Below are 16,640 nucleotides of genomic sequence, written 5' to 3' on the forward strand. Positions count from 1 at the left end.
TAAGAAAATTAGAAGCAACATGGTGTAGGGCAGTGTATGGCACTATGGCAGTGAGGTAGATCTTAACTTGGAGTTAGTAGACCCTTAGAAGATCCATGAATAGATTTCAGAGGGTCAGTGACCTTGGACGGGAAAAAAATTGCATCTTTATTTTCACCAGGCTCTAACTGAAATTTAACATTGCCTACAATTAATTAAAAATGCTATTCTGAGAAGAGGTCCATTGGTTCCACTCAGCTGCCAAAGAGATGTGTGTCACAAAAAAAAGGTTTAAAGCCCAGTAGAGTGGATAGCATGCACTTAAGATCAGGAATACCTGCCTAGGTGTTAGCTACTATTAAGACAGGAGTATCAAATATGTGGCATACAGGCTTCATGGTCTATGTGCCCAAACAAGTTTAAAATGTAATTGGGAAATATTTAATAAAATAAATAAAAATATAATAAAACATAGGTAACATTACATTTTACAACCGTCAGTATGTGACCTACAGGGTTCCTTGTTAGTGGCCCCCATTTCTGTTTGAGTTTGGCACCACTATGCTAAGCCATAGAATTTGCCTTGATAGGGGGAGTTCCCTTAGCAGGAGATTCTCCTTTAGGAAATTATCCACGTAAAAAAGACTAATTTTTGACCTGGAAATATCAAAATGTTGTTGTTCAGTCATTTCAGTCTTGTCTTGAGTCTTCATGACCCTGTTTGGCATTTTCTTAGCAAAGATACTGGAATGACTTGCCATTTCCTTCTCCACTCATTTTACAGATGAGGAAACTGAGGCAAAAGTGGTTAAGTGACTTGCCCATGGTAAGTGTCTGAGGCTGGATTTGAATTTAGGTCCTTCTGACTCCAGGGCTGACACTCTATTCACTACACTACCAACTTGCTCTCATATCAAAACTAAAGGGAGGAATTTTTCACTTCTTTTTAGAATGCAGCCTTTCATGGAGCATGGTATCATAGCTATAAACTTGGGTTTTTGAAGGTAGAGTACAAGCTTTGTCAGGTTGTAACAGGTTGGAAAGGCTTCAAATATAGAACAAGTGGTGGATGGTATGTTGACTTTCCCAGGATTAGCTTAGCTGTGTTTTCAGAGGCTTTGGTTGGCTATGGTTGATAAAAGTTTTTAGTCCCAGCAATACCTAATGGCCAGGTACTAAGTTGGAAAACAGTTGCAATTGGTGAAAGGAGTGCTTATACTGAAAAAATTACTTCTAAAATGTTAAAACATTTTAGAAGTAAAAAAATGGGAAAATTGGCAAAAAAAATGCTAGACTTTCAAATGTAAGTTATATTAGAACATGGAAAACAGAAATTCATGTGCTATTTTATTTGTTTTTTTCCCCTACTATACATCTCTCTTAAATCTTCCCAAATGAGGTCCTAGGCTGTTCATTGGTTTATTATTTTGTAATTTGTCCAGTTTTTCTCTGACAAAGTGGTAAAGTATCATTCAGAAATTGATTGGCTTAGAACATTGCAAATGATAATTTTTTAATAAAAAATTCATTAGCTAAATCAATCCAGTGGTCAATGTTCTGGTTTTTTAAATGTACTTAAAATTTTTTTTATTATCATTTACATTCTGTTAACATAATTATTTTTTTCCTCCAGAGAAACCGTATTTATGTGTTATTTCTTCTTCATCTTACACATACTTTAGCTAAGTTGTCTCATTAGACTCTCAATCATATGGAAAATACTTTATTTTCTCCACTGGACACATTTAAGTTCATTTTTGATAGGTCATGGTCCAATTATCTTTTTTTTTTTTTTTTGGTGAGGCAGTTGGGATTAAGTGACCTGCCCAGGGTCACACAGTTAGTAAGTGTCAAGTGTTTGATCTGAGGTCAGATTTGAACTCAGGTCCTCCTGACTTCAGGGCTGGTATTCTATCCACTGCGCCACCTAGCTGCCCCTCCAATTATCTTTGAAAGAGCATAATTAATGGGGCCCATAGTGACTTTATGGTCCCATCTCTGTGAAACCGGAGGCAGTATCTTATTGGGTTCTGGAAGCATGATGAAATTTATTGATTAAAATTACAGACTTATTCATTTAACAGTTATCACAAGTCTTCTCATTAAACTTTTCAACAGGAAGAGCTTAAGTGCTGACAACACACTCAGGCATGACATTATGCAAATTCTAAATTTCTTTTCATTGTTTACAAAGCCTAGAACTTTCCAAGAAAGAGTTTTTTCAAAATACATTTAAACACCTTAAGGTTATGAAGGCCACAACAAGGTGGATCCAGTTAGGGGGGAGAAAAAAAACTAAACTAAAAAACAAAAACACTTAGAACATTCTCCAGAAATGCAAGACTGTTCTTAGTTTTTTCTTCTGCTATTGAGAAGACAGTTATTTGAAGGGCCCCCTTTAAACACTGATCATTTAACTAACCTCATAGCTTACCAGTGACCATGACACAAAAATACTATTATTATTGATAACAACAATAGCATTAATATTAATATACAATTAATTTTTTATCATATGTAATCAGCATGTTTGAATAAAGGTGAGTTGACTATTATGTTATTGAATCATTTTTCAGTCATGTCTGACTCTTCATGACCCCATTTGGAGTTTTCTTGGCAAGGATACTGAGGTGGTTTGCCATTTCCTTTTCCAGCTCATTTTACAGATAAGGAACCGAGGCAAGCAGGGTTAAGTGACTTGCCCAGGGTCACACAGCTAGTAAGTGTCTGAGACTGGATTTGAATTCAGAAAGAGGAATCTTCCTGGCTTTAGGCCCAGTACTCTATCCACTGTGCCACCTAGCTGCCCCACCACATCCTTTACTTGAAAGAAACAATCATATCAACTAATCAAAGCAACATATAAGACAAAAGACATTCTATGCAACATCAGTCAAACAAGCATATACTATTGTAATGCCTTATATGTGTTTTTGGCTGCTCCTATTTATATTTTGCTTAGTATTAAAATGTTTCCTGTTATAAAAATTCCCCAAATATATGTCATAGTAGCTGGATTCAACTGGGAGGAGAATGGTTTCTAGTTTGTAGCATCCAAGGCAGGTGAGAATATACATTGGGGATTAAATTTTTGTTATAGATTGTGCTTATTGGGTAAAGTAGATTTACTCTGCTTTATAATCTTCTGGGCCATTTCATTCCCATCCTCACTTCCATAGTCTGTGCCCTCAAGGTCAGTTTTAGCAGAACTAAGGAAATGAAGGATGGAGTAGAAGGAAAGGTACTTTTGTTTTTCATTAGAATATGAACTGTGTTTGTTGGTGAATCCCTGGGATGTGCTTTCCAGTTAGGGAAATTTCTTGCCTTTATCATTATAAATATTTCCAGAAGTACAATCTTTGAGGAATCCTCGAATAAAATGGGTAAATCAGGAGCCAAGTAGATTCAAAATTAAATTTCAACCACCAAGATGTACAGGAACCATTTGAAGAACATGAAACAAAGATTTTATTTCAAACCTAACCCAGTTGACCTAAATTTACATCCTCTTGTCATAGTGCATAGTGTGTTTGATTACACATCAAATTGGTACCTTTTATACTACCAGTTCAGTCTCTTCTTTAGACATGAGAGAAAAGATGTAGATAGCAGAGTTACTAAGTTTATTGATCACAGAAAACTGACAGTATGTACAGCCAATATGTTGGATGCCAGAATCCCTATGGGCAAGAATGTTTTGGCAGGCCTAATAATATAAAATTGAGTAGGGGTAAATGTGAGGTCCTGTTCTTGGATTCCAAACACACACACACACACACATGCACACATACACCCAACCCAAGTACAGGAGATACGGCTAAACAACATTTCACGTAAAAAGCAAAAAGGTGTTGTTGTTGAGTCACTTTAGTCGTGTTTGACTCTTCATGACCCCACTTGGGTTTTTCTTGGCAGAGATACTGGAGTAGTTTGCCATTTCCTTGTCCAGTTCATTTTTTAACAGATGAGGAAACTGACGCAAACAGGGTTAAGTTACTTGCCCAAGTTACACAGCTAGTAAGCATCTGAGACCAGATTTGATCTCAGGAAGCTGAGTCTTCCTGACTCTAGGTCCAGTGCTGTATCTACTGCATCACTAGCAGCCCCCAAGGGTGTTTTAGTAGACTTTAATTACGATATAGGAGGCAACTAGGTGGATCAGTAGATAGAGTACCAGGCCTGGAGTCAGGAAGATGTGAGTTCAAATCTGGGCTCAAATACTTACTAGCTATGTGACCTCTATTTGCCTTAATCCACCAGAGAAGGAAATGGCAAAAGCACTCTAGAATCTTTTTCAAGAAAATCCCATAGACAGTATTGGTGTTCTATGGTTCACAGGTCATAAAGAGTTGGACCCAATTGAATGACTGAACAAGAACAACAAATTATGATATAAATCAGCCATGTGACATGGCAGACAAAAAGTTTAATGTAATTTTCAGCTGCATTAGTGGAATCATGGTATATGGAATGAAAGTGGTAATATTCCTGAAATATTATATATTAGTCAAACTTTATCCAGAGTATTACTTTGCTCTGGAGTATCACATTTTAGGAAGGGTATTGACAAGCTGGGGCAGCTAGCTGGTGAAGTGGATAGAACATTGGGCTTGGAATCAGGAAGACTCATCTTCATAAATTCGAATCTAGCCTCAGACACTTACTAGCTGTATGACCCTGGGTAAGTCACTTAACCCTGTTTGCCTCATTTTCCTCATCTGTAAAAATGAGTTGGAAAAGGAGATAACAAACTACTCCAGTATCTTTGCCAAGAAAACCCCAAGTGGGGTCATGAAGAGTCAGACATGACTGAAATGACCTCTGGAATGTGTCCAGAGAAGGGCAACCAGTGTGTTGAGAGGACTGGGAACCTTTGCATATGAGATTTAGTTGAAGGAACTGTGATGTGTAGTTATGATATGAGAAAACTTAAGAAAGAACATGATACTTGACTTACAGTATGTTTCGTGGGCTGAGAGTATCATTATAATGTCCCATACACCAACCAAACCTTTCTGTTCTATCCAGCGCAAGTCTGTGAAAGTGTATTTTGGTATCTAAGTGGAAGAGTGCGAATTTATAAATAGTATATGGACCATGATCAAATGGACATATTAATTTAGAACCATTCACACTAAAATTGAACATCAACACATTGTTGTTTAGTCATTTTTCAGTTGTGTCTGACTCTCTGTGAACCCATTTGGGGTATTCTTGGCAGAGATACTGAAATGGTTTGCCATTTCCTTCTCCAGCTCATTTTACAGATGAGGAAACTGAGGTAAAGAGGGTTAAGTGACTTGCTCAGAGTCACATACTTCTAATAGTCTGAGGTCATCTTTGAACTTAGGTCTTCATGACTCCAGGCCCTGCGCTCTTATCTACTGTGCCATGAAGCTGCCCAGATCAACATATTTAAAAAAAAAAAACAAACTATTGGCTATATCAGTGTCAAGTTACCTTTGACAGAATTATAAGTTTCATAGATAAAATAATTGATTACAAGTTTTTGTGAGACATTTCAGGCTTTGTAAACTTTGCTTTTATGACTTTAAAAAGCAGAGGAGAAAACCAACAAAATCCACTTCTCCAAAGGTCTTTTTATTCTGTTTATCTCAGGTTAAAGCTCATCATTCTAATGATTTTGAATCACTTGGAATTGTTCAGCTGAATTTGGAAAGGACTCATCTGACTCATCTGATAGAAAGGATCTATCTGACAGATAGATCTTACCTCTTTGGAAAAGAACAGATTTCTGTATATAGGCTATAATATATAAACTCTCCCCAGTCCTTGGCTAATTGGGAAGCACCTCACTGGGCTGTGGAGTATGCTCACTAAATTATTAACAGAGCCCTAAGCCATTTTAAGCATTCCAAGCACTTTGCTCCACTAGTCCAAACAGAATCCTTACCCTTCAGAAGGGAAAATAATTTTATTTTAATTATACTCTTCTTCCTAATCTCCAACAAGATATACAAAAAAGAATTGAAAGCCAGCATTAGTTATAAATAATTTACAAAGAACATTTCATGCTACACTTAATTAGAGCACAGGAATTAACCTTTCCTTCAAGCCATTCCAGAATTGCACATCCATATGTGACTGGCTTTTAAGAAAACTCAATATACAAAAATCTGAACTTAAAAACAAACTACAGAGTAATATTTTGCATTACAAAAGAATCTTTCATTTTGTAAAAGAATTTGCTGTTGTGTTCATTTTAAATATATTAGCAAAATATAGGTTTATGCATAATTTTTCAGAAACACATCTGTCATAGAAAAAAGGAGAGGAACACAAACATACATGGCTAGCCTTCTACCCCCCCTCCCCCTGATTTAAGATTGACATCAAAGTCTTCCAATCTCTTGTCTCTTCTAGATGAATTCCACCCTTCCACCCTTCTATCTTTTTTTCTTTCCTACCCCAGGGGTTCCACATTCTCAAGAAATTTACTTACTTCATGGCCAGGGCTCTCCACTATAGTATCCCACCTAAAGCCTTTGCCTCCCAACTCTGTACACTATATTCCAACATTATCTCATCCACCTCCCTGCATAAAACTTCCCATTCCCTCTATACCCTTCTTCAAGTTTGCTTTTTCTGGAGAAAGCATCTGATAGATGAAGTATTATTCTGGTGCTGATGATCAGCAATAAATTACTGTGTTGCTTGATGGGTATGTGCATTTTAATGTTGGAGGGTAAGGCCTTCATTCAAATATTTATCAATTAGTTGAAAAGCAGAGATAGTATGCTCATCTTATTTGCTCATGACACAAAAGTAGAGGAAGAGCCAATGAATGAAATAAAAGAACCAGGATTGATTAAATTTAATAGACATAAATGTAAAGTCCTGGACTTTGGTTCAAAAAATAAATTGCACAAATATGAGAGAGACATGTTTAGTAAAACTAAAAAAGGAAAAAAAAAAGATCCAGGGGTTCTGATGTACTATAAAATCAAATTTGAATAAGAATTTTGATGTGGTAGTGAAAAGAACTGATTTGATTTTAGGTTACATGGGTTTTGTATGTGTACAGGGAGAAGGAGATGACAGTCCTATAATATATCCTGGTTAGACCATATATGAACTATTATGTTAGTTCCTGACTCCAAATTTTAGAAAGCACATTGTTCAGCTGGAAGCATATCTAAAGGAGGGTGACCAGGAGGTAGGAAGTTTCCCATCACCGATTTATCCATACAGAGGCTAGAATGTGTTTTGTTTTTGTTTTCAGATTGAGTCAATAGTCAGTAAACATTTATTAAGTGCCTGCTATGTGCCAGGCACTATTTTAAGCACTGAGAATACAAAAAAGAAAAAAAGATTGTCCCTACCTTCAAGGATCTTTACAATCTAATGTGGGAATACAGTACAGTACAGTAAAGATCTCTTAGAAAGAGATCATTTCTCCACTCTCTAGCCCTCCAGTCAGAGAAGAGGCAACTGAGGATGCTGAGGAGATGTTAAATATCAAAGTTGAATCAGTCTCTAATGTGATTTCAGATGATGAGCTTGTCCTGGGAAAGGTGTGATTTGAAGAGTCTGAACCAAGCACAGCCACTGATGAGTCTTTCAGTCTCACCCAGGCTTATCCCATTGCCAATCAGCATAGAAGCTTTGACTTGTTTTGTTTCCAACTTGGGCTGGTTTATCTTTCCATAGGCAGCCTGGTGGCCCCTCCCTCCTGGGTGAGTGGGGTCTTCCCTATTGGTGCCGGACTTAGTGCAGACATCCAATCAACTTTAGCCCCACCACAGCTAAGAACTCCTACTCTAAAGCAATGCACTTGCCTCAGCCTCCCCAAGAACAGGGATTATGGATGCTGGCCATGGCACCCAACAAGTGTTTGCTATTCAAGGACAGGTTGAATGAAATGAGCTCAGTTGTCTTAAATTCTAAGAGGAAGGGTTTATGGTTTTGTTTTTCTTAAAGAGGAGGAGGGATTGAATAGTAGGAAGAAAGAGGGCACAAGCATGTTGGTGGTGACAAATAGACTTAAAAAATCCCTGCATTCAACCAGATGGCCTTGCTGGATTAGAGCTTCTCTTCACTTGCCCTCCAACTCCATGTATTCCAATTTTTTGGAACAGTAGAAAGCAAGCCCAATAGCCTCAATATCTACTTGAAATCCTTGAAATCAGGGACTTAGCTATTATACATCCCCACAGCCTAGCACAGTATTTGCTGAATTTGAATTTGCCCTAAAGATATTTATATTATTAAATTATATGAATATAAGGTTTATGCTGGGTATCTATTTTATATTTAGATCTGATATCCTTTAGTCCTAAATTATAAAAAAAAAAGAGTTGGACTATATGTTCTCAGAGGTCCATTCCAGTTCAAGTTTTCTGATTCTTATTCCATTGCACAGAAATCGACATGGGCTTATGAATTCAGACAGGGTTCTTTAAGAATTTTTAAAAATTAAATTTCATGGGGCAGCTAGGTGGTGCAATAGATGCAGCTCTTGGAATCAGGAGGACCTGAGTTCAAATCCAGCCTCAGCCACTTGACACTTACTAGCTATGTGACCATGGGCAAGTCACTTAACCCTGATTGCCTCACCAAAAAAAGCAAAAAAATTAAATTTAAATTTCATTTTTTTCAATTCGGAAAAAATCTGCCTCTCCTCAATTGACAATGAAAGAAAGACAAAACCTGTTATAAATAATATATTTGTGTGTGTGTGTGTGTGTGTGTGTGTGTGTGTGTGTGTGTGTGTGTGTGAAAAACCTATTCTTCTTTTGAGATCATCAAAACATAACAGAAGTATTCCTGGGCCCTCTAACTTAGACTCTGTTACCTCTGATGTTGATATGGTTTAGAGGAGACACATGTGTTATCTACTTATATTAGAATATATATGTATGTGTGTATTCACACACACACACACACACACACACACACATATATATATATATATATACATCTCTATCTCTATATAGTCAAGCAAAAAAAATTTCTGCATTGGGCATGTCTAGAAGAAATATATACATGTATTTCATTCTTCTCTCTGATTCTTTTACTTCTATTAGAAGGTTGGTAGCATATTTCATCAATAGTACTCTGGGATCATGGTTGGTCATTATGCTGATCAGATTTCCTAAATCTTTCAAAATTGTTTCCCTTTTGTTCTCCTAGTTTCGTTCACTTCACTCTACATCAGTTCATACCTCTCTCCCCAGGTTTCTCTGAAACAATCCTCTTCACCATTTCAAAACAACATTCCATCACATTTATAGAGCATAGCTTGTTTGGCCATTCCCTATTTTCCCCTTCAGTTTCCAATTCTTTTCCACCTTAAAAAGAGCTATATATATTTTTGTACATTCTTAGTTAAAGTTGATTTTGCTTAGGTCTAATCCTTCTCTTAATCTACCCTACATCTTATTCTTCTTTCTTTCTTCTCCCATTTCCCTCATATTTCCCTGTTGATGAACTATACCTGATTGCCTGTTTATTTTTCCCTCCTTTGATGAGTTCAGATGAGAGTGAGGTTCAGATGTTAGCTTCTTCTCCAACTCCTTCCTCCTTATTTGTTTGTATGGACTTCTACTTATGCATCCCGATTATGTGAGATAATTTTCCCTAATATTTCTTTCCCTTCCCTTCCCCCACCCACTGTGTATTCCTCTTTCCTTCCCTTTCCATTCTTTTTTTAAGATCATCAAAACAAAACAGAATTACTTCTAAGCCCTGTATCTAACTTAGATTCTCTCTGTTGTCCCAGATGATGATAGGGTTCAGAGGAGACACATGCATCATCTACCCATATTAAAACATCAGCTGTTTATCCTTGTTTAGTTATTTACATTGTTTTTATCCATGTTCACCTTTTTATGTTTCTTTTAACTCCTGTATTTGCCCTTCAAAGTTTCTATGCAGCTCTGATCTTTTCATCAGAAATTCTTGGAAATCTTTTATTTCATTAAAGATTTATTCCCCCCCTTGTAAGATTACATTCATTTTTGCTGGATAAGTTGTTCTTGGTTGTAAACCTATATCCTTTGTCTTCTGGAATATTGTATTCCAAGCTCACCTTTTCTTCAAAGTTGTGGCTGCTAAATCATGGGTGATGCTGACTGTGGCTACTTCATGCTTGAATACTTCCCTTCTGGCTGCTTATGGTATTTTTTCTTTGAACAGGAAGTCCTAGATTCTGACTTTATGCCTGGAGGTTTTCATTTGGGGGCTTCTTTCAGGAGGTGGGTGGTAGATTTTTTCTTTGGTGGATTTCTACCTTGCCTTCTAGTTCTAAGATATCTAGACATTTTTATTTTAAGATTTTTTTGCAATAGAATATCTAGGCTCTTTTTTTTTTTGGTTATAGCTTTCAAATAGTCCAATTATTCTAATTTTTTTCCCTTGATCTATTTTCCAGCTCAGTTTTTTTTTTTTTGCTATGAGATATCTTACATTTTCTTCTATGTTTTCAGTATTTTTGTCCTTGTCTGAATATTTCTTCTTGTCCCATGGAGTCATTAGTTTCAATTTGGTCCATTATATTTTTCAGGGAGTTTGTTGCTTTGGCAAGGTTGTATACCCCTTGTGTCAAACTGTTAATTTTCTTTCCAATTTTTTCTTCCATGGTTGTCATCTCTTTCCCATTTCCTCCCCTAGTGCTCTCATTGAATTTATAAAAACATTTTCAACTCTTTTTTTAAAGCATTTATTTCATCTCTTCCAAAAATGAGAGTTAAATTTATGTCCAATTTTTTTTTTACTTTGAGTTTTACTCTGAGGCTTTGCTTGTAGATATTTTGGAGTCATTCTCTTCTTCTGGGTTATGTCTTGAGTGTTCCTGTTACCATAATAGCTTTTTATGGTGTAGTTCTTTTTTTGTTTGTTTGCACATTCTTCCAATCCACTTCGTGACTTTGGAACTGATGTTAGTGGAAGGCTATACATACTTCTAGAGGGAGTGTCTGGGCTGATCTTGCTGTTGCTTTCTGGGATATTGAGTGTTGTGTTAATCCAGGCTCTCAGAGACCATTTCAGGTGGGGACCTATTAGCTTTTAGTGCTCCTGAAGTGTTCTGATCCAGAGAAAAGTTAGATCACTGTCCTCCTTTGATTTGAGCTCTCTGTAAGTTCCTGACCTGGGTTTGGGTCAGAGAAACTTAAAAGTATAGAAACTTCTTTTAATGGAAAAGTATAAAAAATGGTTCTCTAAGAATCAATAGTAAAATTAGTTCTATTTAATTATTTAATCAACTAGTCAACAAGTATTTATTAAGCTCTGTGTCTGGCACTATGCTAGATACCAGGGCATTAAAGTGAATAAAATTTTCCAATAAAGAGATCCAAGCTAACTTTGGGAGATCAGCTTCAATTGAGTGGTGACATCAGATGCCAAAATGCAAAGCTTTTGGAGGAGATAGTGCCCTGTGAAATTATCACCTTTTCACATGATATGAAATTCTTCCAAGTAATGAAACCTTGAACTAATAGGAATAAGTTTCAGAAAGAATGTTTGAGCCCACATGATTAAGCAGAAATATCACAGATGAGTTTCCATTTTGAGTAACTGCAAGGTGATCATAAGCATAAGGACCAGATCTGTGATTTTACTGGTGATAGAAACTCCCAGTACAAAACATCCTCTGCCAATGCAGAGGATTAACACCTTCTGTGCCTTTTACAGTCTTAGAGAGCTGCCAGGGCACTGAGAGGTTAAGTGACTTATACCCTATCACACAGCCAGGATGTGTCAGAGGTAGTACCTGACCCCAGAATTTCCTGGCTCTAAGGCCAGCTCTCTATTTATTATGCTACACTGTCTCTCTACAAGGTCCTGAGCTCAGAAACAAATAATCCACCCTATACTTAATAGACGATGGGCTCTGAGCTATTTGTCATCACCCCCTAAAAGACCTGGCAGTCATTTTAAATAGTTCCCCGAATGATTTGGTTCAACATTCCATGACCGCCAAAATAGTTATTAAAATAATGGGCATCTTCAAAATGATTTTGGGAACAAAATCTGATGTGACCACAACTAAAACATGATTTCCGGTTGCTGAATTGTAAGAAGCTAATGGGACTATAGAAAATTTCGGAAAAGAGGAAGGGAAAAAAGTAGCAAGAAAAAGAGAGGTCTTCCATATTGGAGGATACAAAAATAGCAGGACTCTTCAGTCTTGGAAGGATAAAAAGGAATGGGATTGAAGGCTATTAAACCATGAGTGGTGGGAATACAACAAACACAGCTCTGTGCATTAGATCCAGGATACTGGACAAAGGGCATTTGTGGAAGCTTGAGAGAGGGAAGTCTGGAACAAATAGAAGAAAGTCCTGTCTCACAGAATGAATAATAAGTTTACTGAACTCATTGGGCCAAGAGGAGATTTTTTTTTTTAAGTTTAGATATATTTGCAGATGACCAAGCCTCACTAGATTTCAAAGAAAAGTAGGATATTTTGGTAAATGTCTCTGACCTTTAAACTTTGAACAGATATATATCTTATGTATTTCCATAACATCCCCTGGTGCTAGTTAGATAGAAAACCACATTAGATAGACCATGGGTCTTATTTAGGTACAAGTGAAGATGAAGTGATTGCAAGTTTAATTAGAAAAGATGGTTGGGAGATTTTGAAATCTTGCCATTGGGTAAGAGGAAATTAAGACCTCACTGTTTTCCCCTTAGAGTTCATCATAATCTTGGAATTATAGACTTAAAGTAGGAAGGGTCCTTAGAAGTCATTGAATTTAACCAACTCATTTTACATGAGGTAACTGAGGCACAGAGAGTTTAAGAGATTGTATCAGGATTACACGGTTAGTAAATTCCTGAGGCAGGAATTGAGCCTACATCTTTCTGTCTCTGAGTCCAGTACCTGATCCACTACACCTTTCTATCTCTCTGCTATACCATTCTATCTCACAGCCAATAAATACTGAGATCTAATGTGATACAGTGGGATAAGTACTCAACCAGAAATTAGGAGAGCTGAGTCCAACTTGTATCTCTCACTAAGTAGTTGTTTAACCCAGGAAAGTAACTGAAATCAAATAAGTACAGGCCATCATCACCTCTCATTTGGACTGCTGCAATAGTTTTCTAATTGGTCACCCAGCCTTGTCTCTCCCCCACTCTAGTCTATGCTCCACTCAATACCAATGTAAGAGATCAGTCCTGAAGGACTGAGCATGTTATTTCCACACATACTTCCGTCACCCATTCCTATTCAGTCAACTCCAGTGATTGTCCGTTACCTCCATAATCAAATATAAAATCCTCTGTTTGGCCTTTAAAGCCCTTCATAACCTGATACCTTCTTAGCTTTCTAGTCTTCTTAATCCCTTACTTTCCTCCATGTACTCTCTGATCCAGTGACTCTATGACCCACTGGCCTCCCTGCTTTTCCTTGCATAAGAAACTGTCTTTCTAATCCATTTATTTTCATTGGCGGTCCCCCAAACCAGGAATGATTGCTCCCCTTGCATCCTCCTGATTTCTCTCGCTTCCATTAAGTCTCAGCTAGAATCTCACCTTTTTTAAAAATTTTATTTTAAATTTATTGAATAAAATGAGCATTTCCATAACATAATATAATAAAAAAAGATGATTGCACATGAAACAGCAAATCTACTATGTACAACTTGCTATTCCTTTTAAATGTATAATAAAGTTATCATGAAAATGTTTTTCCCTATTTTTCTTCCCTCCCTCTAGTTCCTCCCCCACCCCCTGCCCTAGAGATGGCTACCATCTTCAGCAATAAATATTCCTTATCTTCCTCTTCCCTCTGAGATTACCTCCAATTTACTCTGGCTCTAAGGTTACTACACAGTACTGCTTTTCTGTAAAGTAATGAATTTAGGAACAAAAAATCCACTAAACACTTTATGGTTGATGGGCTCTGAGCAGTCTGTTTTCACCCCAAAAAGACAGCTGCCAGTCATTTTATTTAATTCTCTGAATGATTTGGCTGAATTTCCCATGACAGCCAGAACCATCACCAAAATAATGAGCATGGGCATAGTTGTTTGCATGTTGTACCTCCCATTTGAACATGAATTCCTTGAGGGTAAGAAATATGTTTGCCTTTCTATGTATCTTTGAGGGTTAGCCCAGTGCCTGGCACATAGTAGACACAAAGGAAATGCTGGTTGCCTTGATTTGACAAGTATTTGCTGCTGGTTGTTACGGATGATGTGGAAGTGTAACTACTTAAAGAGATTTTGCCTCCAAAGAATTTGCAATCTAGCCAGAGAGACAAGGATAATTGCATACAAAATGATTAGTGATTGCTACAAGATAGGATACATAATTAAATATAAAATTACAGAGAATGGATTATACAAGTTGTACAAATTCAGAGAAAGAGGAGGTTAATTTGGGTTGAGAGACCTAAGAAAGGCTTCAAGAAGGTGATGGGATTAGGTGAACTTTGAAGACTGGCATGGTCTGGGGCAGGCTGGGAGTATGTGTGTTAGGGATAGGGGCAGGTTAGGTGATCAATATGAACAAATACAGGAATACAGATGATCTAATTATAAGATTATAAAGCACCTTTGTTCCTGGGTAGGAGAAGCTATATTTGGGCATGATGGGACATAACATTGGCTATATAGGGTGTTATAATATTATAGAGGGGCTTTAAAGTCAAATTTTGATTTGATAGAGTGGGCAACAAGGGTGGGCAACATGCCAATTTTTTTGAGCACAGGAGTTCTATGATGGCAGTAGTGTTTAAAGGTGATTAATCTGGCAGAACTATGCAGGGTGTATTGGAAGGAGAGAGACTATAGTCAAGGAAGCCAAGTAGGAATTTGATGCAACAAATAATCCAGGAGTGAAGCAATAAGAAACTGGATAAAGGTGGTGGCAGATGGGGAATGAAGAAAAAGGAGAGATACAAGAGATGTTTCCAAGAAAGAATCTATATAATGTGTTGCCTCAATTTCTTCATCTGTAAAATGAGATTTTAACATCTTTTCTACCTATCGGATGCTTGTTTTAGGGATCAATGAAGATAATGTATGTGAAGATACTTTGGAAAGTATAAAATTATAGCTGAATGCAAGGTGTTATTAAGTTGTATTTTCTTTTCCACATTAGCATCTAAATTCTAATTTCTGGGCAGCCTGTCAGGAACATGCAGAATGGGAGACTCTTGGAGTCGCTATCCTTTCTGTGATACTGTCTTTATTTTTAACTTCTCTCCTTTGTCTGTTCTAGATTTAGGGCAATAGTTATTTTAAAACAAAAAGGATAGACTATTGGGGAGCAACTCAGGAGAAAAAAAACAACATAGGAAGCATCATGATTTCCCTCATGAGTGTCGGACTCATCCACATTGGTTTTTAATCCTCATTAAAAAATTTGCCACTTGTTTCCTTGCTTAAAATGGCCCTGGGGCACTACCTCATATTGGGGCCTTAACAATTTCTTTAGTCTTTTTCTATAATAGTATTAGAAGGTTGTAAATAAAATAAGAACAGGAATGAGTTTGATCTCTGCAAAGCCAAACAGTGCTAAGACTCAGCAACTACTTTCCTGGAATTAAGTATTACTCTCTGGAGAACTTTAAAGTTCTAGCCTCAGGGAAAACTTGTCTGGATGCTGAGTCCAGCCACTTAAGGTCAAAATGAGCTCTGATATCAGAAGCAAAGACTTGCTTTATGATTAAATTGAGAGGTTTTTGTGTTCTAATTCTCCATGTCACAGGAGAACAACAGATTGTCTTCCTTTGCTCTGTAGCTTATCTAACCTTAAATATTTTCTTTCTCTACAATTTCTAGTAATATCAATAATTATAAGAACTGCCAGCTAGATGATATTTCAGTTTACAAAAGGTTTTTGTATACATTATTTCATTTGATTTTTACAGCAGGATCATCAAATGGGACAAAGACAGGAGTAATTATTATTATCCCCATTTTACAGATGGGAGGTTTAGGAACTTGTACAGGTCACACAAGCTGAGCTTTGACTTGAAACTACATCTTCCTGAACCGAGGTGCAATGTGTTTATATGTCATTTTCTTCTAATTTCTTAAATCCTCAGGTATATCCCACTCATTGTTTTCGTTGATTCCATGACAATGCAATGTTAGGAAAATGATATTACAGGGGTCATAGTTTCATAGGAACCAAGTTGATGATTGCTTAAATAACATTGTAGTGAGATACAGTTTTTATATATAACATAAAGATATTATATAATATGTTATTGCATATGATTATATAATTATATGTAATATAATATAAAGATATCATTGCAAAATTATTTTGGTCAGGGAATCCTTATACGCCTACAATCTCATATGATGCAACTGGGCTAATAGTACACATGAACACAAACTTGGGTTGGGAGAGGCAGGATGTTGCTGGAAATAGCGTTGGATTGGGAAGCAGGAGAGCAAGACGGAAGTCTTAGCTCTTCCATTATCTAAGCTGGGTGACCTTAGACTTAGACTTAGGCAAATCACTAAACCACTTGGAACCTCTGTTTTCTCATCTGTGAAAATAAGGAATTGGGATGGATGATTTCTAGGATCTCCTCTGGCTCTAAGAGTCTGTGGTTCTACAGAGCTGGTTCATCCAAGGAATCCACATGACGCTTGCAAGAGAGTGGGAGCTGCAGCATGAGTGGGTAGCTAAGGAGGGAGATCCAAAGTTGAAGAAGAGTAGAAAACCTT

At 37.0% G+C, this 16,640-nt stretch overlaps 1 protein-coding gene across 4 annotated transcripts in view; it reads left to right on the forward strand.

Annotated features, from left to right (window-relative positions):
* Positions 1-16,640, forward strand: part of GRHL2 (grainyhead like transcription factor 2) — a 232,047-nt gene that overhangs the window by 121,463 nt on the left and 93,944 nt on the right. The gene's annotated exons all lie outside the window — the stretch shown is intronic.

This window comes from Vombatus ursinus, unplaced genomic scaffold (assembly GCF_900497805.2).
Source record: "Vombatus ursinus unplaced genomic scaffold, bare-nosed wombat genome assembly UNPS02008961.1, whole genome shotgun sequence".
NCBI classification, from domain to species: domain Eukaryota; kingdom Metazoa; phylum Chordata; class Mammalia; order Diprotodontia; family Vombatidae; genus Vombatus; species Vombatus ursinus.